The following is a 24,290-nucleotide window of genomic DNA, read 5'->3' as shown; positions in this document are numbered from 1 at the left end:
TCAATCTTTTCTGCTTCTGTTAGATCCTTACTGATTCTATCTTTGTCATGCCCATCTTTGCATGAAATGTTCCTGTGATATCTCCAATTTTATCTTTCTCTTTCTTCCTTGCTTTTTGCTTCTCTTCTTTCTCAGCTATTTGTAAAGTTTCCTCAGACAACCACTTTGCCTCCTTGCATTTCTTCTTCTTCGGAATGATTTTGGTCACTGCCTCTCGTACTATGTTATGAACCGCTGTCCATAGTTCTTCAGGCACTCTGTCTAACAGATCTATTTGTCACTTCCACTGTATAATCATAAGGGATTTGATTGAGCTCATTCCTGAATGGCCTAGTGGTTTTCCCTACTTTCTTCAATTTAAGGCCATATTTTAAAATAAGGAGCTCATGATCTGAGCCACAGTCAGCTCCAGGTCTTGTTTTTGCTGACTGTATAGAGTTTCTTCACCTTCGGCTGCAAAGGCTAACAGAGTTTTGTCAAGAGAACACACTGCAAAGAATATAATCAATCTGATTTCAGTATTGACCATCTGGTGGTGTCCATCTGTAGAGTTGTCTCTTGTCTTGTTGGAAGAAGGGTGTATGCTATGGCCAGTGTGTTCTCTTGACAAAACTGTTAGCCTTTGCCCTGCTTCACTTTGTACTCCAAGGCCAAACTTGCCTGTTAATCTAGGTGTCTCTTGACTTCCTACTTTTGCATTCCAATCCCCTTTGATGAAAATGACATCTTTTTTTGATTTTAGTTCTAGAAGTTCTTGTAGGTCTTCCTGAAACTGAAAGTGGAAGTGAAGTCACTCAGTCGTGTCCAACTCTTTGCGACTCCATGGACTGTAGCCTACCAGGCTTCTCCGTCCATGGGATTCTCCAGGCAAGAATACTGGAGTGGGTTCCATTTCCTTCTCCAGGGGATCTTCCCGACCCAGGGATTGAACCTAGGTCTCCTGCATTGGAGGCAGACGCTTTAACCTCTGAGCCACCAGGGAAGTTCCCAGGTCTTCCTAGAACTATTCAACATCAGCTTCTTTGGCATTAGTGGTTAGGGTGTAGACTTGGATTACTGTGATGTTGAATGGTTTGCCTTGAAAATGAAGCAAGATCATTCTGTTGTTTTTGAGATTGTACCTAAGTTCTGTATTTTGGACTCTTTTGTTGACTTTTGCAACTCCATTTCTACTTGTAAGGAATTCTTGCCCACAGTAGTAGATATAATGGTCATCTGAATTAAATTCACCCAATCCTGTCCACTTTAGTTCACTGATTCCTAAGAGGTCGATGTTCACTCTTGCCATCTCCTGCTTGACCATGTCCAATTAACCTTCATTCATGGACCTAACATTCCAGGTTCCTATACAATATTGTTCTTTACAGCATCGGACTTTACTTTTGCCACAAGACACATCTACAACTGAGCGTTGAATTGCTGAGTGGATGGTTCCTTTTAGTGCTGGTACTCAAATTTTCTGCCTTCATGGATGGTGTGAAGACTCCATCCGTGGATTGTTAACTCCAGGATTGTTAATCCAGGGTTTACATTTCCTTCCAGATGTTGGTAGGGCTGGAAACTACACTGGAGGCAGCTGTGGAACTAGAGAAGTGGCCACAGAAAAAAGGGGGTAGAACTGGAAGAGCCTGGTGGCAGTCAGAGAAAAGGCAGGGGCATCTCTTAGGGTTTCTTACTGTTCTCTTTTTTCATAACTTGATTATAAGTTTTTTTGTCCTTGTCAGGTTCTTACCTACTCAAGGACAGGTTTTTTTATTGAAGTAGTGTTACTTTGATATACTAGTAGCCACTAATGCCATGGGTGAGCCCCTTTCTCAGTTGATCTGAATTGCTTACAAAGGGCCACCTCCACGATGGGACACCATTGCATATGTAGGGTGGCAAAGGCCAACTCTGTAGCCCTCTCTCCTGGTTTGGTCAAGGGTGTCCAGTCCCAGAAGTCCAGGTTCCATTAGTAGCAAAATTATGCTCATTTTCTACTTTACATAGTACAAAATTGTATTTATTTGTTCCCAATAAACACCTGAAAATACCCAGTTCAGCAATTCTGAACAAATAGTGGCAGAAAGGGAAGAGGAACTAAAGAGCTTCTTGATGAAGGTGAAAGAGGAGAGTAAAAAAGCTGACTTAAAACTCACAACATTCAAAAAACATTCAAAAAACTAAGATCATGACATCTGATCCCATCACTTCATGGCAAATAGGTGGAGAAAAAAATGGAAACAGCAATGGACTTTATTTTCTTGGGCTTCAAAATCACTGCTGACAGTGACTGCAGCCATGAAATTAAAAGACGCTTGCTCCTTAGAAGAAAAGCTATGACCAACCTAGACAATGTATTAAAAAGCATCACTTTGCCGAGAAAGTTCCGTCTAGTCAAAGCTATGGTTTTTTCCAGCAGTCAGGTGTGGATGTGAGAGTTGGACCATAAAGAAGACTGATGCTTCGAACTGTGCTGTAGTGTTGGAGGAGACTCTTGAGTGTCCCTTGGATTGCAAGGAGATCCAACCAGTCAGTCCTAAAGGAAATTAGTCCTGAATATTAATTGGTGGGACTAATGCTGAAGCAAAAGCTCTAATACTTTGGTCACCTGACGTAAAGAGCTGATTCATTGGAAAAGACCCTGATGCTGGGAAAGATTGAGGGCAGAAGGAGAAGGGGGCAGCAGAGGATGAGATGGTTGGATGGCATCACCGACTCAATGGACATGAGTTTGAGCAAACTCTAGCAGATAGTGAAAGGCCAGGGAAGCCTGGTGTGCTGCAGTCCAGGGGTTGCAAAGTGACGGAACAACAACAATGCTCCAAAACATAGATATCCTTTTTCAAAGAGCTGATAGCTTATGTGTGTCACACAGTTCATTCAGGAGCCTGTGGGTGGACAGGGTGGGGACAAGTCTGGGTGCAGAAGGTGACATTTCCAGAGATTCCTGCTCACATGTGGCCCCAGGTCATTGTCCTAGAGTGGTTGTTCCCAGGTTTTGGAAACCAGTGAAATATCCCCCAAAGTTATTGGGGAAACAATATAGATTTGACTGTCTTTGGAATTTCCCGGGCATGAAAACTGGAGCGGGTTGCCATTTCCAGGGGATCTTCCAGACCCAGGGGTGGAACTCGTGTCTCTTGTGTCTCCCGCGTTGGCAGGTGAATTCTTTACCATTAGTGCCACCTGGGAAGCCTGTGGTTTGGTACATCAAGACATTAGTGTCAACTACAATTGTCAGTTGCCATCTGCCTCTACAAGGATTAAATCATATGCTGCTGCAGCTGCTGATTTTCAACACCCCCTGAAGGGTGGAGAGCAGAAATGAGGCACTCTGTGCTCAGGGAAAAACTGGCAAGACAGGTCTTCAGATAGTTAGATATTTTCAGGAGCTGATTTTATGAGCCCAATTCTTGTATCGCCTCATATCTAGAAAATCACTAAAATTCTTCATGGTGATGACTGTTCCTCGTGACTAGCAAAAGCCTCATGAGACTAGTGAAAAAACTTTTGGAAAAATGAGTGCTTGATTGCATGTATTCTCCCTTCACAAAAATCATATATCTATACTAAACTGTCTCCCTTGCCTCTTTGGAGCAGTTTCTCAGAGGTATCTGAGGTGCTGTCTCCTGGGCTGCAGTCCTCAATTTTGCCCCAAATAAAACTTAACTCACAACTTTCATGTTGTGCTTTTTTTAAAGTTGATATTGTCAAAACTGAATTCTATGATCAGTTTAGAAAAGAAAGGATATTTTAACCCCAAGAGTTTTGAAAAAACTCAAAACATGAAGTGTTTCTCATTTCACCAAGGACCAGTGAAACAGAAAAGGACAGCAAGAGTCCTCTCAGGCATCTGGGAGCCCAGGCTGACTACATTCATAGGGGCTGGCTGCCCTGAGCCCTGCGGGCTTGCTGATCTAGAAGGGATATCCATCCAGGGTGTAAGTCTCTGAGAACACAGACACCACTGTATAAAATGCAGTGTTCCACCATCTCTGGACTCTGGGACCTTCGGGACAGGTGTCTGTCATTGCCCTCCCCGCACTGCTTTGCTGTTCTGATGGCCCCCCAAGGGCTTGCTGGCTAAAGACAGGAGCTGCATTAGATCTGGCTGCTGGCTGCCAGGCGCTGTGCCCAGCTCTCAGCAGGTGCTCACCAAATGCTTATTGCCCGAATGAGTTAGACTCCATTTCACTCTTTTGTATTTCCAATTAAATAATTAAGGAAGTCCTCACTGTAAGCTACTTCAAAATCAGAGGGGAAATGGCTAATTTCATGCTGAGAGAGGAAATATAGTTGCTAGTTTTCCCCACAGGCTATTTTATAGCTACTTGATTTCCTTTTAGGCTGTATATTTTCTGTTGGGCAACCTACACTCCAAAAACAAGAGGAACTCATGCCTTTCACTGTGACACCTTTTAGAGCAGGGATTCTCAGACTTGCTGCACATTAGAACCAACAGGAAGGAGTTAAAATACTGGTTCTTGGGCTCACTTCTGACCAGTGGAACCAGAATGGGGTCTAAGCATTGACTTTTCCCCCCTCTGGTTTTGTTTATTTTAATTTGTTTTGAATTTTAAAAAATTATTTATTTTTACTTTTTTTTTATGATTAGCTCTCAGAGGTATTAAGAAATACACATAACAGGGAAACAGAAGAGGAAATCTGGAATATAAGTGCAGCCTCACAGTTTCTTTTTTCTAATTTTTTAAAGAAATTTTTCTAATTTTTAAAAATAATTTAAAAATAAAAAATTTTGTCTTTAAAAATTTTATTTTGCTGCACTAGATCTTAGTTGGAGGACACAGGATCTCTACTGCATCATGTGAGCTCTTTCGTTGCAACACACAGACTGTCAAGTTGTGGCGCACAGGCTCAGTATTTTCAGGGTGTGCCATGTGGGATTGCAGCTCCCTGATCAGGGATTGAACCTGCATCCCCTTCACTGCAAGTTGGATTCTTAACCACTGGACCACCAGGGAAATCCCTAAAACTCTTTCTTAATTAATTTTTTATTGGCGTATAGTTAATTTACAGTGTTGTATCTTTCTTTTTTAAAATTGAAGTATAGTTGATTTACAGTGTTTCAGGAGAAGGCAATGGCACCCACTCCAGTACTCTTGCCTGGAAAATCCCATGGATGGAGGGGCCTGGAAGGCTGCAGTCCATGGGGTCCCTAAGAGTCGACCTGACTGAGCGACTTCCCTTTCACTTTTCACTTTCATGCATTGGAGAAGGAAATAGCAACCCACTCCAGTATTCTTGCCTGGAGAATCCCAGGGATGGGGGAGCCTGGTGGGCTGCCATCTATGGGGTTGCATAGAGTCAGACACGACTGAAGCGACGCAGCAGCAGCAGCAGCAGCAGCTGTACAGCAAAGTGATTCAATTATTATTTAGTGATATACATGTATGATATATATATATATCAATTATTTTTCAGATTCTTTTCCACCATGGGTTATTATAAAATGTTGAATGTAGTTCCCTGTGCTGTACAGTAGGTCCTGTCATTATCTGCTTTACATACAGTAGTGTGTTATCTTTGGTTTTTAAAGTGGTTTTCCCCAGTGATTCTAAAGTGCATCAGTGACTGAAAGCCTGAAGCCTAGAAGCACCTTTTTGTGCTCTAGCAACTGAGTGAGAGGAAACGATGAGGTAGAGGGAAGTTGTGAACAAGGAAGGGAGACTGGGGTTCCAGGCATGGTCCACAGTTTCCTGTGGGCTTCTACCTTAGCTTTTCTTCTGTGAGATGGGGATGATGTTGGCTGTCTCATAGGGTTGTTTGAAATAGCTGAGAGCCTGGCACAGAGTAAGTGCTTGTGATGGTTGGTTTTATGTGTCATGGTCTAGGTGGTGGTTTTATGTATCATGGTCTAGGTGATTTTTTGGCTCAACACCAGTCTAGATGTTGATATGAAATTATTTTTTATATGTGGTCAACATTTAAATCAGTAGAGTTGTGTAAAGCAGATTACCTCTTTGTCTGAGTGGCCTTGAAACAGTTGAAGGTCTTGGGGAGCAATGAATTAAGTCCTCCTGAGAGGAAGCAATTCTGTCTTTGGACTGAAGACTGCAATGTGGATTCCTGCTGAAATTTCCAGCCTGCTGTCATGATTTGTGCATATCAGGATTTCAGATTTGCCAGCCCCCAAGGCTGTATATTGTCACCCTGCTTATTTAACTTATGTGCAGAGTACATCATGAGAAACTCTGGGCTGGAAGAAGCACAAGCTGGAATCAAGTTGCCGGGAGAAATATCAATAACCTCAGATACACAGATGACACCACCCTTATGGCAGAAAGTGAAGAAGAACTAAAAAGCCTCTTGATGAAAGTGAAAGTGGAGACTGAAAAAGTTGGCTTAAAGCTCAACATTCAGAAAACTAAGATCATGGCATCTGGTCCCATTACTTCATGAGAAATAGATGGGGAAACAGTGGAAACATTGTCAGACTTTATTTTTTTGGGCTCCAAAATCACTGCAGATGGTGATTGCATCCATGAAATCCATGAAAGCCATAAAAGACACTTACTCCTTGGAAGGAAAGTTATGACCCACCTAGATAGCATATTCAAAAGCAGAGACATTACTTTATCAACAAAGGTCTGTCTAGTCAAGGCTATGGTTTTTCCAGTGGTCATGTATGGATGTGAGAGTTGGACTGTGAAGAAAGCTGAGCACCAAAGAATTGATGCTTTTAAACTGTGGTGTTGGAGAAGACTCTTGAGAGTCCCTTGGACTGCAAGGAGATCCAACCAGTCCATTCTAAAGGAGATCAGTCCTGGGTGTTCATTGGAAGGACTGATGCTAAAGCTGAAACTCCAATATTTTGGCCACCTCATGCGAAGAATTGACTCATTGGAAAGGACTCTGATGCTGGGAGGGATTGGGGGCAGGAGGAGAAGGAGATGACAGAGATGAGATGGCTGGATGGCATCACCAACTTGATGGACATGAGTTTGAGCGAACTCCGGGAGTTGGTGATGGACAGGGAGGCCTGGCGTGCTGAGATTCATGGGGTCGTGAAGAGTTGGACATGACTGACTGAACTGAACTGAACTGAACTGAATTCCTTAAAATCAGTCTCTCTCCCTCCCTCTCCTTCTTTCTCCCTGTTGGTTCCATTTTGCTGAAGTATCCTGACTAATACTAGTGCTCAATGAATGATAGGTGCTGTTGTTACCACGTAACTGAATTCTGGCTATTTATTGCCTGAAACCAGCCTTTGCCAGAACTCAGTTAGATGGCGTTGTCTCTTTCTTCTTCTGAAACATGGAGATTCCCTGGTGTGGGGAGGGGATGTCCTGAAACATGGGGCACAGAGCCCCAGATCTGGGGCTGGGAGGCCTGGTTTTGGCTCCTGGCTGTGCCACCAACTCACTGTGTGATCTTAGGCAAGTCCCTTGCCTTCTTTGGCTTTTAGCTTCCTAAGTGGGTTGGGCTTGGTGATGCATGAGAAGGTTTCCATCTCAGAGCCTCTGAATCTAGAATTTCCTCTGATGCTTCCATGTGCAGAGCAGGCTTCCTACCACTCTGTTCATTTATTACTGGAGTTTGGTTTCTGCTTCCTCAGTGGTTGCAGGTTGGGGCACTTGCCCTTTTGCTCAGGAGAGAGCCCGAGTGACTGAATCATGGCTACCCCATCCTGGCTAAAAAGGATGCTTCAGACCTCACATCCAGGCTTCTAAGGACAGGGGCCCTGGCATAAGGGAAAGCTGGACTTCTAGGGGTCTCTCCTGCTGGGATCCCCTTCCCAAGTCTGCTTAGGTGCTCAGGGACCTGTCTTTCCCTGACAGCTTGCCCTGAACAGGCAGAGACCACACAGAAAGAACTGAATGCTCTTCCACAAATTCATGTGTGAAAGAAACAGCACAACCTGTGGTCCTCTTCAGTTCCGTCTAATCCCTTACCTTGCCTGATGTCCGGGGTCTTGGTACATCTGTTCTCAGAAGTTACCACCAAATTGCTTGCTCTTCCAGGCTGCACGGTCCGTTTGGGCCTGGCATCTCTGCTTTGTCGGTGCCATGTTGGTAAAGCTGGGAACCTCAGTTCCCAGGTCGCAGATGTAGCCTGTGGTCATCCCCTCTGAGGAGGTCATCTGCTGCCTCCTCAGGGCATCTTCAGGGAAACTTACTGAAACTTAGCGCCAATGGAGCCTTTCCTATGTGTGGGAGCTAAGGGTACTCAGATCTGACTCCAACTTGGATGGCTACGTTCTCCATCTGCGGGACGCAAGACCTTGACTTGCTGCAAAACTTCTGGTTTTTCTTGCTGCTGGGGTTGCCAGGCAACAATTCAGGAGAGCTCACACATTGCTCTCACCTTATACTCAGGTTTGCCCTGCCCCCTGGTGGAATTTGACTGCCTGAGAAACCACTTCAGGGTGGCAACTCTTCACTGCCATTGCTGCCCAAGTCTGCAATGACTGGGAGGCTCTTCTCTTGTCCAGGCAGAGACCTCAGCAGAGGTGGGAGGTTGCCCCCTCGCTTGCTCTGCATTGCACCTGGTGACCTGGGCACGGATGTAGTGCTGCCTGTTGTCCTGGGTTCTTAGGACCCTCCTGAGGAGGACTCTTCTGCCTCAGTCTATGGTTCCATAGGACCCTGCCATACATTCAAGATGACCTAACTCCTAAGAAAGTTAGACTCTTTTGAAAAGACCCTGATGCTGGGAAAGATTGAGGGCAGGAGGAGAAGGGGATGACAGAGGATGAGATGGTTGGATGGCATCACTGACTCAATGGACATGGGTTTGGGTGGGCTCTGGGAGTTGGTGATGGACAGGGAGGCCTGGCGTGCTGTGGTTCATGGGGTTGCAAAGATTCGGACACGACTGAGTGACTGAACTGAACTGTTGTTAATCACATATTAGTCATGAGTGTGTTGTTCACAATTGATGGAAACTCAACTCAAGCTGCCTCCTTGGTTTTTAAAGGAAATTTACTGATTTACGTCACTGAAAACTCATTGCAAGTCTTAGGTATGGCTTGAACCAGGAACTCAAATAATGTGGTTGGAATTCAGTCTCTTCTGTGTATTCTGCTTTCCCTTGTGTTGGCTTCACTCTCAGGCAGACTTTCTCCAACTGGGTGCGTAATTTCCAGGTTTATGTCTTCTCTAGAGCTATCAGTCTTGGTGGAAAGAAAGCTTCTCTTTGCCCTCAGTGCCTACAAATTTCTGGAATTGGGTCTCCTTGCCTTAAATCACTTGTCTGCCATTGAAGCAATCCCTGTGGGAGATGGAGGTGGGGGGTGAAATATACATCCCCTCCCATGAGAGTGGAGGTGGGAGTGTGTATGGCTCCATCTGAACTACTGGAATGAGAGTGAGGGAGAGGTGGTTCCCCAGAAAAATCAAAGTTCTCTTAGAAGGAGAAAGGAGAACAAATGCCAGGAAGGACCGAAATTTCAGGTGTGTTCTACACCCAGGCCCACCTGCATCCCTGCATTGAGAGCAATTGAGGGTCATGCTGGTGTCCCAGCTCCCACTAAATACTAGTAGAGATGAGGGGTGAGGACCCCTCAAATGAGAGGCACAGAGAGCGAGGACTCTGAGAGCTCAGAGGACAGAGTGAATATACATGTGAATCACTTGGGACCCTGTTAAAATGTAGATTCTGATTCAAGGTCTTAGGTCAGTGGTTCTCAGCCAGGGGTGACTTTGGCAGTGTCCAGAGACGTTTTTGGTTGTCACAACTGAGGAAGGGGACTCTTGGCATCTAATGGGTGCAGACCAGGGCTGCTGCTCAACACCCTCCAGCAGATAAGGCAGCCCTTCACAACCAAGAATTACCTGGTCCAGAATGTCAGTAGTGCTGAGGTAGAGTGGAGCTCATGGAACCATGGAAGGGCATTCCTAGCAGAGGATGTGCCCAAGCGAAGGTACTGCAGGAGAAAGTATCTGGTCAATGCGGGCAGGTCATAGGCAGCCTGGCAGGAGGTGGGGGTGCATGCTGACAGAACCCTAAAACCATAGATATCTGGGCTGGAAGGAAATCCTGAGGTCATTTACAACCTTGTGCCCTAGATATGCTGGAGCTGCCTCCTGTGAGCCTGAAGAAGAGACCGTAAGAAATGCAGTGCTCAGGCCCCACCCCAGCTGTTCCAAGTTAAAATCTGCATTTTTAACAATCCCAGGTCATTTGCATGCACATGAAAGTTGGATACAGAGTGGCCTATAACAGCCCCTTCCCTGGTAGCTCAGCTGGTAAAGAAGCTGCCTGTAATGCAGGAGACCCCGATTCAATTCCTGGGTCAGGAAGATTCCCTGGAGAAGGGATAGGTTACACTCCAGTACTCTGGGCTTCCCTGGTGGCTTAGATGGTAAAGAATCTGCCTGCAATGTGGGAGACCTGGGTTCGATCCCTGAGTTGGGAAGATCCCCTGGAGGAGGGCATGGCAACCCACTCCAGTGTTCTTGCCTGGAGAATCCCCATGGGCAGAGGAACCTGGTGGGCTATGATCTATGGGGTGCCAAAGAGTTGGACATGACTGAGCAACTAAGCACAGCACAGCACATAACAGCCCTTTAGGGTGAGGAGACCAGCCAACTTGCATTTATTGAGCACCTACTGTGTGCTCAGATTTGAATGAGATTAAGGAGCTGACTTACCAGTGCCGGAGTCCAGCTCCAGCAGCCAGGGAATCAGCCTGAAGGGGTGAGCGGTGTTGGCGGACAATGATGTAGCCTCTGACTCATAGTATGGAACTATATGTTTATTTCAAGCTTCAGGTTTTTTTTTATACTTTGACAAAAGCATTAGGTTAGAGGTTTGACATTTTTAGCTTCCCCCACCCAGATTTATTGTCTCCAGAAATCATTGTTGACATACAAACAGAGTTCCTGCTTCAGCAATTCTCTCAGAATTGGCTTTACTATCTATTATCTACTTTCTCTTATGTGTCCTATACTTAACTTGTGATTACATTGTAACTCATGCCACATTCCTCAGTTTATTTCTTATCTTTCTAAATCCTGTTTGCCCCTAGCATCTTAAGATCATTATCTCCTAAAAAGGCTTCTAGCTATTCTTAATTATTCCTAAACCCTAAACTCAGAAAACTACTTTTGCCATAAATATTTCCCTCACAAACAGGTCTCAGAAAACAATCCTTCCCATGGCCTCAAGCTGCAGCCTACGTGCTCATCCTGGGACATTCTTTGTAAAGATCCTTGAACAAATGTCAATGGTTGTTTTATAGATTATTTTCTGGGCACAACTGCAGAAGGCTTTGTGCTTTCTCATGCTTCTCTCAAGCACCTTAACATTCTTTCCAGCCAACTCAACCAAAGAAAAGAAAGAACAAGTCAGAATCACAAGGCCTAACTTCTTCATCCTGGGACCGTGCCTGCGAGATGAGGAAGAGGGGGTTGGGGCCATGCCTCCATTTTGTCGGTAATGCCTAATGCGGCTCCTGACATACCAGGGGTGTAGGTTTGGCCACAGAAAAGCAAAATGAACTCCAAGGGTCAGACCTTCTAATGGGATGTGCCCAGCCTCACCATCCCACCCCCACCTCATCACACCTGCATCCCCACAGCTGAGGCCTTCCCATAGGTGCTGATCTTAGCAGTCAGTTTTTGTAACAAGTGACCCTGCTTCCTTCCTTGGTCAGCCAGATGGACCTAGGGATAGCTTGTGACCCCACGGTGGTCACTCCAGATACTGGCCAGGTCAGCAACCTCTGAGGTAGCTGTCTTGACAGGATGAGCAGCCCAAACAGTCACTCTCTTGGAGATTGGGAGTGGTAATTTTCAAGATAGGCTGTTAATTTGCAGTGGGAGTGGCCACAAAATCTAGGAGGCGAACCAGTGGCCCAAGGGAGCAGTTGATAAAGCAGAGGGATGGGGGACTTGCAAGGGAAGCCAGAATGGTGGTGGTGGGGATGCTGTGAGAGACTAGGCAGTTGAGGAGAGAGACAGGACCAGAGAGCAGAGGAACCTCTGATCCAGACAGCAGTTCAGTCTCAAGACCACACAACCGAACCCCTTTTCTTTCCCCAGTCACTTCACAGTCTAACTAAAACACAGTCATTTGACAGTTTATGTTTAACTGCTTTGTTAATACTTACAAATTTAAAAACAGATAATAATATTCCAAGTGGAGGGAGGAAATTTTCAAATTAATTTCACTTTAGCTCACATACATTAATTTATATTAATGTATATTTCTCCCTTTTTTAAACAATGAGGAAGATGAAGTCCTCCCTTCAGTGTTTTCTTTTCTTTTTTAAAAAAATTAGTTTCTTATTTGGTTGCACTGGATCTTCACTGCATCACGTGGGCTTTCTCTAGTGGGGGTTACTCCTCTTTGTGGTACACAGGCTTCTCATTGCAATGGCTTCTCTTGTTACCGAGCACTAGCTCTAGGCCCACAGGCTTCAGTAGCTGTGGCACAGGGGCTTTAGTTGCTCTACGGAGTGTGGGGTCTTCCCGAGCGGGGATTGAACCCGTATCCCCTGCATTGGCAGGTGTATACTTGTCCACTATACCACCAGGAAAGCCCTACATTTCCCTTTCAGATTATTGTGTTAGCTGCCCCTCTAACAGCCATCTCTCCCTCTCTTCCCTCTTCAGAGAATCCTAATTTTCTTCAGTGATGCAGGTAACTCAGATACTGCTGAGACCCTGGCCCCACTCCTGGGCAGACCACAGTTAGTCATAGTGCTCTCACCTTTTTGTCAGCAAATAGGAACAAGCATGTGGGTCAGTCCTGGCCCATGAGATAAGTGGGGAGTGTGCTGAGGGTTTCTGGGTAAGTGGTCCAGATTCCTAAGAAAGAACCTGGAAGAAATGGTTCCTTTTCCCACGGACATTTAAAAATAACATGATGCTTGGACCAGCTACAGTCTACAAAGGGGAAAGATGACAAGGAGCAGGACTCATACCCAAATCTTTGAGTGGCTACTCATAGCCAGGAGTCACTAATCTCTGAGTCCTCTCTTTCTTGAGATAATAAAGACCTCATCGTTAAAGTTCTTTTTTTAAAAAAATCCAAAAACACTGTAATTGATGCAAAGATACAACAGGTTATTATTAATAACAACCAGATTACTATAATCCTGAACCAGTAAAGATTTTAGAAGCTGTCTCCCAATACAATTCTGCTCTTAAGTTCACACAGTAGAAAGGGCATGAATGTGAAGTCAGTTTCTCTCCCAGGGCTGCTATTTACAAGCTGGGTGACCCTGCATAAATTATTTAATCTTGCTCAGCCTCACTTTCCTCATAGAGTAAAAGGAAATAAAATATAGGAGTGGGAATTCAGTATGATAATGTATTATGTCTGGCACAGACTGCTCTTGTTGTTCAGTTGCTGAGTCATGTCCAACTCTTTGTGACCCTGTGGACTGTAGCACACCAGGCTCCTCTGTCCTCCACTGTCTTCTAGAGTTTGCTAAAATCATGTCCATTGAGTTGGTGATACTATCTTACCATCTCACCCTCTGCTTCCCCTTTCTCCTTTTGCCTTCAATCTTTCCCAGCATCAGGGTCTTTTCCAATAAGTCAGCTCCTCATATCAGGTGGCCAAAGTATTGGAGCTTCAGTTTCAGCATCAGCCCTTCCAGTAAATATTCAGGGTTGATTCCCTTTAGGATTGACTGGCTTGAACTCCTAGCAGTCCAAGGGACTCTCAAGAGTCTTCTTCAGCACCACAATTCAAAAGCATCAATTCTTTAGGGTTCAGCCTTCCTGGCTCAGACTAGGCACAGAGTAAAAAACGAGCTCTTATGATTATTATTGAGATGAAAAGGGTATAATCTTTGCTTCAGTAGCATTACAATCAAAGACTATGGAAAAGACAAACAGCCATTAAATACAAAGCAAGGCCTGACAAATGAAAGGGCGTGAATTTGTAGGAGTACAGGGACATGTGCTCAGTGGTGAGAGAAACTTGATGAACAAAAGGGGAGTTGGAATTGCAACTGATTTTTTTTTTTTTTTTTTTTGCCGAGCTGCGCATCTTTTGGGATCTCAGTTCCTTGACCAGGATTGAACCCAGGTCATGACAGTGAAAGCTTGGAATCCTAACTACTAGGCCATCAGGGAACTCACAATAGTTGATTTTTATAATGTTCTGAACTTTTCAAATTCCCTGTAAAAAAATCCATTGCCTAATTTCATAAACGTTATTAAAATACACTATACATTTTATTATTTTATTATTCTTCAACCAGTGTTTTCTTTTTATAATGGTGAAAAACTTGGGCCCATCATAAATGGCAGAGTAAAATAATCTATACCACATCCACATGGCTGAATATCACACACTTGTTAAATAGTTATGAAATGTGTAGCAAAATGGAAAAATGAAAAGAATTGCTTTGTTAGTGGTCAGACTTTGGATAATTGTTGGCTTTCCATCCTCTTTTAAAGTTGTCATGATTATTAGAATATTGTTCGTGCAATAAAAAAAGAAATGAGATCAAAGAAAATAAGTGTGAAGTTGAACGGGACTGTGAGGGCCATTTGTTACACTTTGGTGGTTGTGGGGGTGTCCGGCTCTTTTCCAAGCACTGGCAGGTCCCCAGCACAGACCCTTTGTCACCTTGGGGACACCAGTACGTGGCAGGCACAACCGCTTCATTTGGCTACCATCCCTTCTTAAACAGGTGGTGGTAAGCTTCCCCCTTGTCTTCAGAGGATATTAAGGCAGGGGGACTGATTGTGGCTTTTCTTTCTTAATCGTCTCATCACTGAGGTTCTATACTGTTTGTAAAGTGAAGGTCACTCAGTCATGTCCGACTCTGAGACCCCATGGATAGTCCATGGAATTCTTCAGGCCGAAATACTGGAGTGAGTAGCTCTTCCTTTCTCTAGGGGATCTTCCCAACCCAGGGATCGAACCCAGGTCTCTGGCATTGCAGGCGGATTCTTTACCAGCTGAGCCACCAGGGAAAAATGAATCCCAATGTAGGAGAAAACCAGGTCGACCTGTTTTCCCTGAGCAGTTGTGTAGGGCCTGGGCTTAGGTGCTGTGAAAACAGGTAAACTGGAAACCTTTCCCTCTCCACCTAGGGAATCCCTGTGATGCTCTCCCCCTCAGGGGATACTTTCCTTAGGCCCATGTCCGAAATCTGAGAGCCCTTTGAACTTCCACTGAAGAGCTAGGGGCCTGTATCTGTAGTTTTGGACCGCTACCTGAGCCCTGGTGGCTCAGAAGGTAAAGAATCCGCCCAGAATGCAGGACACCTAGGTTCAATCCCTGGGTTGGGAAGATCCCCTGGAGAAGGGAATGGCAACCCACTCCAGTATTCTGGCCTGTAGAATCCCCATGGACGGGGGGGAGCCTGGCAGGTTACAGTCCACGGGGTCGCAAAGAGTCGGACACGACTAAGCGACTAAACACACAGCCTGAGCCCAAGAGTGCCCTAACGATGTAGCTGCAGGCGAGGGGCAGCCAAGCAGCGGAGGCCAGCTCTTGGGACAGCCAAGGGCGGCTCCAGCTTCTCTTCTTCATCTGTAAACGGGGTAGAGGGTGGGTCTCTGGATGTCCCGGCGCAGGGGTGGGTCAGCGTCAGTACCCTCGGCGGGACGGGCTCAGCGCGTAATGGGGACCATGCCAGCCCTAATGGGAAGCAGCCGCCTCACCCCGGCCGAGAGCCTCTGAGATAAAACGGAAGCGCCGCAAGAGGCGCTTTGATTCCAATACGAAACAAATTATTCCTCCCGGAACGGAACAAAACAAATCAGAGTGGAGTCTCACGGCCGTCATTCCAACCCGCAAGGCCTCTGCCGGCGGCCGCGGGGCCTGACGACCCCGCAAAGCTTCGCAGGGACCGTGCCCTGCGTGGGGCGGGGGTACTCGCCCCCAGCACCGCGGCGGGGAGGTGGGTAGGGGAGTCCTGGCCCGCGGGGCTCCGAATCCTTCCTGTCATTTGAGCACCCCGCTTCTGGGTGGGCTGCCGGTTGAGCCGAAATCGCCCTCAGGCCAGTGGTCCTCAAACTTGGGCTAGGGAGTCCCAGAATCTTCCAGAGGGCTTGTTAAGCACATTGCTGAGCTCTACCGCACAATAGGGTGGGGTCTGACAATTTCAGGTAGGGATCTGACAATTTCAGGTAGGGCGGGGCCTGAGAATTTGCACGTCCCAGGTAATGCTGGTGCTGCTCGTCCAGACACACCACTCTGAGAACCATCGGACAAATATGGCATTCAGATGGCTGAGTCCCATAGAGGTCTACAGGGGGTCAACTATCCAGGAACTGCTCAAAGGGCATCTGTCCAAAAGTGAACCAACCAAGTCCTGCTCCAAAGCTCCCTGGCTGGAATTTCTCACCAGCCTGTGAGGGTAAGTGGGCAATTGCCAAAGGCCTTTGAAAAAGACTGATGCCAGCTCTAGGATTCTAGGCAGCTTCTCTGGGTGATGCTTCTGTTCCAGCTTCTCGGCCTCTAGAGAAGCTCCTGGGCTCTGTGTTGTCCTGCCTGGGCCAGAGGTTCCTAGTAGGGAGTGTGTGGAGGGGGGAGGGGAGTGGAGTATGTGGGGTGATCAGGTGGATCCTGGAGAGGACAGGAGCAGTAATTCTTGCTGGGATGATATCTCTGAGGTCCTGCATCGCTTCATGGAAACCATTGAGAGACCTGGCAGAGTTAGACTTACTAAGCCTGGAAAGAGTGCCTGCACCCCCACTGATTCTCCAACTCCAGTGCACCACAGTCGCCCGGAGGACTTGGATTGCTTCCCACCCCACCCCCACCCCTGAGATGCTAATTCAATGGGTTTTTTCAATAAGATCCTAGGTGATGCTGATGATCTGGGTTCCACAGTTTGGAAACCATTACCCTAGGCTTTATTTCCAAGTGGTTCAGTGGTAAAGAATCCACCTGCCAATGCAGGAGACACAGGTTCAATCCCTGGGTAGAGATCTCCTGGAGAAGGAAATGGCAACCCACTCCAGTATTCTTGCCTGGGAAATTCCATGGACAGAGGAGACAGGCAGGCTACATGTCCATGGGGTTGTAAAAAAGTTGGATGTGACATCAACTAAACAATAATAGCAACAAAGCCCTTAGTGTAGCTGCAAAATGGTCACGATATGTGTGCTCAGCCCCACCCTCTGTACATCCTTTATCAGTCACTGGCCTTTGTGTTGACTGCCTTTCCAGCTTTCAGAAGCAGTTTGGTCTTGCTCTCTGTGCTGTCTGGTTCTTGGGGCAGAGAACAGTTCTCAGGGTGATTCAGGCATGGGAAGAGCAGCATTCCCCACTCCCATTCGTGCACACAACCAGGTACGACAGCTCCCTTCTCCTTCCTGCTATCCCTCACCCTTTAGGTGTGCTTGAGTCCTAGTTGGGGTGGTGGCAGGGGCTGGAAAGGGCCCTTTAATGTACTCCTTTGGATCCATGCAAGGCCAGGCCTAGAAGGGTCGCTGTTGCTCTTCTGCCAGCAATAGAATGTCTGGGGAGTGACACCTTCCCCTCCCCTGCTTTGTACATTATAGCGATTTATGAAATATTTGCTGTTCAGCTGATTAACAGTTTAGGGAAACCTAGCAAAAGGGGAAACAAAAGAAAATGAAAATCTTCCTCAAGTTTTCCATGGACTAGGACAAGGTGTTGGGTATTTTTTTGGCCACTTTGCACATCTTGTGGGATTTTAGTTTCTGGACCAGGGATTTGAACCCAGGCCCACTGCAGTGAAAGCACCAAGTCTTAACCGCTGGCCCACCAGGGAATTCCGTAGGACAAGGTTTTGATCAGCATCCTTCAGCTTGGCTAAGGAGGCAAGGTCTCTCCTTTTTAGTCTCCTGTGTCAGAGGCTCCTGGGTGGGAACCCTGAAGCACAGATGTGGGGTGGGAGCCAGCAAGGTCAGTGTGCTTCAGTGCTGGGAGCTTTGGGACTGCCCCAGCAAGCTGGAGACCTTGGAAAAGAAAGGGTAGGTAGTCCTTGGGGGGCGGGGATCAACCAAAGCCACAGGGAGGCATCCTTTGGTTTTTGTTGCTCAGGATCTCCAGAAAAGGCAAGTTTCTTTAGGAATGTAACAACATTTGCACCAAGAGGTTTAGAGAATGTCAAATGTGAATAATCATGGCATTTAACATTGGGATTAGGACACCAATTTAGATGAAAATAAGCAATGGCAACCCACTCCAGTACTCTTGCCTGGCAAATCCCATGGACGGAGGAGCCTGGTAGGCTGCAGTCCACGGGGTCGCTAGGAGTCGGACACGACTGAGTGACCTCACTTTCACATTTCACTTTCACGCGTTGGAGAAGGAAATGGCAGCCCACTCCAGTGTTCTTGCCTGGAGAATCCCAGGGACGGGGGAGCCTAGTGGGCTGCCATCTATTGGGTCGCTCAGAGTAGGACACGACTGAAGTGACTTAGCAGCAGCAGCAACCCATTAGGTTTTCATACTTTTCCTCTTAGTTAGTTGTACTTTGAAACTGTGGATTTAGGAAATGGCTAAATTGGCTCTAGGTTCCCTATTTAGTTATCGCTATTGTGTGTTGGAATCACCAGGGTTGCTTTGAAAAATCCTGATGCCCTGCTTAAATCCCATATATGGGGCCTGGACACAATGTTTTTTAAGGCTCCCCGGGTGATTTTTGGAGTGCAGCTAGCATCAAGAAGCTCTGAGCTACTGATTGAGTGGTTGGAGGGGCCAAGCTGAAACAAATTAGGTTTTTGGGGGTGTCTGCTTAGCCTACAGTGAGCACCATGACTGCTCTCTCCCCGAAGGGAGGAACCATCCAAAACTATAAGACGTCCCCACCCCCTACCCCGTCCCTCAGCAACAGTTCCAGTTGACAGGACCCAACCCTGGTAGGCCAGTTTCTCTCTCTTTCAAAGGAAAAGAGAATTGGGATGCAGAGATTTGAGCTATGACTAGGCTCCTCTCTAGAACGCAGCAGAGGAGAGGCCTGTTCAGAGCAACAAGAAGAGTCAGTCTGTAGAGGAAATCTACCTGGGTTCTTGCCATCACCTCAGCCTCTTTTTCAACAATCTCACCCCATCCCTTCTGTTTGGTTTAAGCCAGCTCTAGTGGGTTTATGTTACTTATGACCAAAGAGGCCCGACACACGCACAGGCAACAGTACAACAAAATCACACAAAAACAAACATGTATTCACACCCCCACCCCCCACCACACACACACACACACACACACACACACACTCTCACACACACATCCGGTGTTTGAATCAGGCTCTTTGTAACTCCATGTGGTCCCAATGGAAGATTCTTTGGAATCTGTATTTTCCGGCGTCCACAAGGAGAAACCTCAGCTTTCAATTCAATTGGGAACAGCAGTGGTTCCACAATGTGGCTCCATGGGCTTCATCAGAATCACCTGGAGAAACTGACTGAGAGATGCACATACATAGATCACCAGGCACCAGCCTCAGAGAAGCAAAAGATGCCCAGTATGAAGAGGATCATGAAATCTGCCCTTGAAAATCTTTCTTTGTGAGATTTTGATATGTATTTGCATCTACCGGTATCAGCCTGGCTGAACTAATGTAATTTATGAAATTCCCTTTTAACCTCTTTTCTAACTGGAGGTGGTATCCCCCTATCATGTCTGGGAGATGGCTTTTGAAGTCATTTTGTTTGAGGGATGGATAAGATCCTATACGGATAGAATAGAGCCCAGTGAAGTTCAGGCTTGTTGAACTGGTCAAATGAATTAGATCATTTACTTTGCCTGTAGACACAACTCCCTCCCCACCAACACACACACACACACACACACACACACACAGCGTTTGTATGTGTGAGTAAAGCAGCAAATGTACTTTTTATTTTAGAAACAAAAATATCATTTCTGACCCAACAATAGCCGGATCCTTGTGAATGAAGGGTTTGCATATTTTCCTGTTTTAACGGTTCTAGTATAAACAGCCCAAGCCCAGGCCTGATTGTCAGTAGGTCCTGAGCAGCCCAACCAGAGTGCTGGAAACGACTCCAGCCCTGAGAACCTGGACCCGGCTTACTGCCAGGATTCAGCCTTGTGTTTAACAGTAGCAATGGGGTCAGGAGTTGAGGGAGAGGGCAACTGCAGTGATCCCTGAGACCAAAGTAAATGCCAGAAGCAATAGCAGCAGCAGCTGCAGAGGCAGTAGCTACTGTGTATTGAGAATTTCTTGGTTCAGGTACCAGGCTAAATGATGTAATCATTTAGTGGAATACTTAAAAAAAAATCTCAGTGTTGTAGCATTATTATTGCAATTTTTTGAATGAGGTTCAGAAAGGTTGAGCAGTTTTTATGAGGTCACACAGCTTCTAAGGGAAGATCCAGGATCCAGATAAATGCATGTTTGACCCCTGTTATAAGATACTGCACACAGAAACCCAGGTCTCAGCTACCTTCTTGAGTGCTAGCTGCGGATTCAGGGCTTTGGTCCTAGAAGCAGTCCAGGGCAGCTTTTCAGGCACATTCCTCATCCCTGTTTTCTTTCAGAACATTTCAACCAGCACCCCAGCTCCACTGGTCTCCAGCAGAGGGAAATAGCTGTCAGCAGGCTGTGGAAGGCTCTCTCCCAGCTCAACCGCAATTTCAAATTTCTGGGTGGATCCTTTGTGCCCTGACAGTGGGACCACAACACTTCTTTTTGGGCTAGCAAAGGACTCAAGATTTTTTTTTTATCAACTATTGATTCTATATTTAATGACCAAGACAGTGTGTTTCCTAGATCTGAAACAAAGTGGATTAGTGCTGTTATATTAAAAAATTATGGCTCACCTATTTGATGGATAATTAAACCATTCTAGGGCTTTATTTATTATTGGATGGATTATTTATTCATTGAAAATCATCTTTCAAAGGATCAGATGTGGAGAAACCCTCGTGGTGAAAGGTAAAAAGAAGTAGTATACAAAATGGAAAATTCCATATAAAATATATTCTTTTAATTATGTAAATTAGATTTGTTAAAATAGATGGAAGATCAGAGGAAAGTCATCAAAATATTAACTGTGGTTGCACAGCGGAGGAAGGGTGCGATCACTGTAAATTTTGTTCTCTTTTTCTCAATTTTCTTTAATCTGGGTTAGCTTTATAAATGAGAGAAAAAGTGAAAACATGCAAAGTCCTAACATGTAGCACTGGAAGGGCACAGGTATGATTACTGAATAATTTTTATCCCACCTTGGATTTCAGCAGGCGGAAGAGTCTTCGCACCGCACTGCCCAGGACTTATTTTCAAGAGTAAGGATGGCTGCTCCGTCTCCGCTCGGCAGACTCCCTGCAAGGCCGCGCTGTATAGGCTGGGGATCGGTCCTTTCGGTTCTTTGAAGCACCCCTAATTTGGTTGAGGAGACAAGTGCACTGCGAGAAATAGAGGTAGCCAGGCGCCAGGGCGACTATCTACTAGAGGTGGAAGTCTAGCGGAGTGGGGGGCAGTGTTTTATGGGTCTTGACCCAGGGGTGCCAATGAATGCCATGATGCGGAAAATCAAAGAGCCTCAGCACAGTCTGGGGTTCTCTTCGGAGTCCGCCAATGGTCTGCTGTGACGCGCCTGCTGGGCGCCTGTAGGTTGTGGCGTTCCGCGCCCCCCCCCCCCCCTCCCCCGCCCCGAACCCCAGCCCGCTTTCCCGGAGGGTCGGTGAGTTCGGGATCCGGGCAGAAACCCCAGGTCAGTTAGATTGCCAGCACAGAGCTTTGGCTTTCTGAGCGGCTCCGGGTTGGAGCACGCGGAGTGTCTGGTGCCAGCGGGGAGCAGGGACCAGAAACTGAGAGGTATCAGAGGGTACCGGCAGTGGTTGAAGGCGCGTCGGCCACTCCCGGGATCCAGCGAGAGTGGTGTCACCCACTCGGCGCTGTGTGGGGTTGTCTTGCCTTGCGCGAGCCCCTCTTGTCGGCTAAGCTCCGGGGCAGCTGAGGGAGGCGGCGATGATGTCGTTTAAGGCCAGCAGAGGGCAGCCTCGAGGCTGTGAGGCCGCCGGGCGACCTCGCCACGCCGCAGGCTCTCTTCCAGCGCCCCGGCTCGGCCGGGTGCGGGCGGCCTTGGAGCCCGGAACCCAGCGACCTCAGCCTGCCGGAGCCGGGCTCCGGGACCCAAGGGCACCCGGCGAGATGTGGTCAAGCTGCAGCCCTCGGACAACCCCAGTCTCAGGAGTGCGAAGGCTTGGGGCCGGGAAACCAGATAACCCAGAAGAAGCAAAGCCCAACACACACAGGGATGTTGCTATATAAGCAACATGTTACAAACGTGTAGGAACCTTTTTAGTGATGTGGGTGAGAGCTAGAATAGTCTTTGCGTCCTTGGTGAGGGAAGTCAGAGGCTAAGAGCCCGGCGACTCCGAACTGCGCGCAGGAGACTTGGCGCAAGGAGGGACCTGGCGATCCGAGTTGGAAGCAGAGGAGCCGCGCTTTAAGATCCAGACTCGGCTAACTGGGGATTCCCGCCCTGACCCCGGTCACTTTCCGGCTGTTGAATCTGGGGCAGCTTACTGTACCTTTCTTGCCTCCGACTAATCACTTCTGTAAAATGTGCACGGTGGGCTCCGGGTTTTGCAGGGCCATTCGAGATTTGAGACAGCAGAATTCGTTCGTTACTGTTGCTGCTCTGGCACAACTCAGGGCTCCTGGGCTTGCGGCTGGGGTGAAAGGATCGCGCATTTGCCTGTCGTGGCTGTCGTGAGGACATAGGCCCGCTAGGCTTTGGGGACCCAGCTGGGCGTGGGCGGTCACAGCCCTGGAATCTTCGGCGCTCTTCCTCGGCACTCTGGCGAGCCCTAAGTTCCCCTGCCCTGGACACCGGGGTCACCGAGCTCCGGCAGAGCGCACTTATCATCAAACGTATTGAGACCAGACACCCGGCGCGGTGGGTTTCCCAGGAAGCCTGGCCAAGGGCCAAGGCCAACCGGGCCTGGAGGTAGCTTAGTGAGCTAAACAGGCCAACCTTGGTGCGCGTCTAGCAAACACATCCACCTTTAACAAACTGGCCAGGTCTTTGGCTGGCCCGGGTCTGTGTGAAAACGGCACCCATTAACTTGCCTGGGCTTGTTTCCCCATGGAAAATTCAGAAGGGCAGTATTCTCCGCCTGAGTTGTAAAAATCCTGATTGGAAACTGTCAAAGCCTGTGTAAATGTGAGGCATAATTGCCACTCACCAGCAGCCGGCTCCATCAGCGTCTGCACAGCCCACGAACAGGACAGAGGCAAGATGAGTGTTCAGATATATGCACAGGTATATCACACGTGTGTAGATGTGTCTGTCTCTCTAGGCTCAGTTGCACACACGTGTGCATGTACATGCACACAGATACGGGATTCTCTTGTGTAGATGTGTCTATGCACATTCCGAATGCGGACGCTACTGTTTGTGTCTGGAGGCAGAATGTGCACACCGTTCAGCTGACCGTTTCTCTCAAACTGAGTCAGTGCCACCTGGGGAAGTAGACTCTCAGGTGCTGCTCCCGGATCCGGTCAGCGCTTCGGCGCCGCCGAGCTCCTTTATCTCTCATCAGACGGCCGCTGGCCAGCTCCAGTTTCAATAGGGACCAGGATCCCCGAGTCGGCTGGAGGGAGCAAGGGTGGAGAGAAGGAAGAGGTGGAGGGCACTCCAGCACGCGAAGCCTGGGGACCTCACTTCCCTGGTCTGTCGCCTTTCCTTTTCCTCTCCAGGTCGCGTCTCTGTGGAAGAGAAAAGTGGGGCCCGGATCTTCCATTCGGCTCTGGAAAGGCGGCCCAGGCCCCTACTCCACAAGCCATCATGAAGGGAGGGGAACCGAAGATTCGTCATCAGCTTGGGAAAACGTGCGGCTGCAGCGCTGGCCGGGGGCCCCAGGGCACAACCTGGTGTTCGTGGGAGGCGCGCAGCGTGGCTGCTGGAGACCCCACCATCTGCTCATGCAGTCGCCGGGCTCCTCTTCCCCTTCTTTCTTAGGAATAGTTCTAAGCTGCGAGGCACTCCCATCACCTGCGTGTGTCTGCGGAGAAAGGGCCCCAAGCAAGTACCCTGGAAAGCCAGAGGCTGCCGCCTTGCAAAGTCAGAATCGCCGCGGCTTGAGCTCCGCTGCGACCCACATTTCAGATCAGAGAGAGAGCAGCAGAATAAGGTCACAAACGCTCTCCCGTCACCACCGCAGACCCGTTCCGCCGACAGGAGGGCATGACGCAGAAAATTTGAGGCCAAGAGCTAGAGGAGCCTCAGGTCTGCACAGACCTGAGACAGTAGCACAGAGGCTCCGCCGCGAAGGCAGGGCACGGGTTCGGATCCTGTTGGTCAACAGAGCCCAGAGGCCTCAAGCGCCAGAGATGCAGCAGAAGTTGCTCACAAGTCCACTCCAGAGGATCAAGTCAGGAAAAGTCCGTCCGGCTGGGGAGCGGGCATGGCCCTCACCTCTCTCCTGGAGTC

The 24,290-nt window shown here is 47.7% G+C and overlaps 1 non-coding gene across 1 annotated transcript; it reads right to left on the bottom strand.

Annotated features, from left to right (window-relative positions):
* Positions 1 to 910: 910 nt before the first annotated feature.
* Positions 911 to 982, bottom strand: TRNAW-CCA. Its single transcript has one exon. It is a non-coding gene; the product is annotated as a tRNA-Trp (tRNA).
* Between the last annotated feature and the right edge of the window lie 23,308 nt (positions 983 to 24,290).

This window comes from Bubalus bubalis, chromosome 1 (genome assembly GCF_019923935.1).
Source record: "Bubalus bubalis isolate 160015118507 breed Murrah chromosome 1, NDDB_SH_1, whole genome shotgun sequence".
Lineage (NCBI taxonomy): Eukaryota > Metazoa > Chordata > Mammalia > Artiodactyla > Bovidae > Bubalus > Bubalus bubalis.
This window is presented reverse-complemented; position numbering and strand designations above follow the sequence as displayed.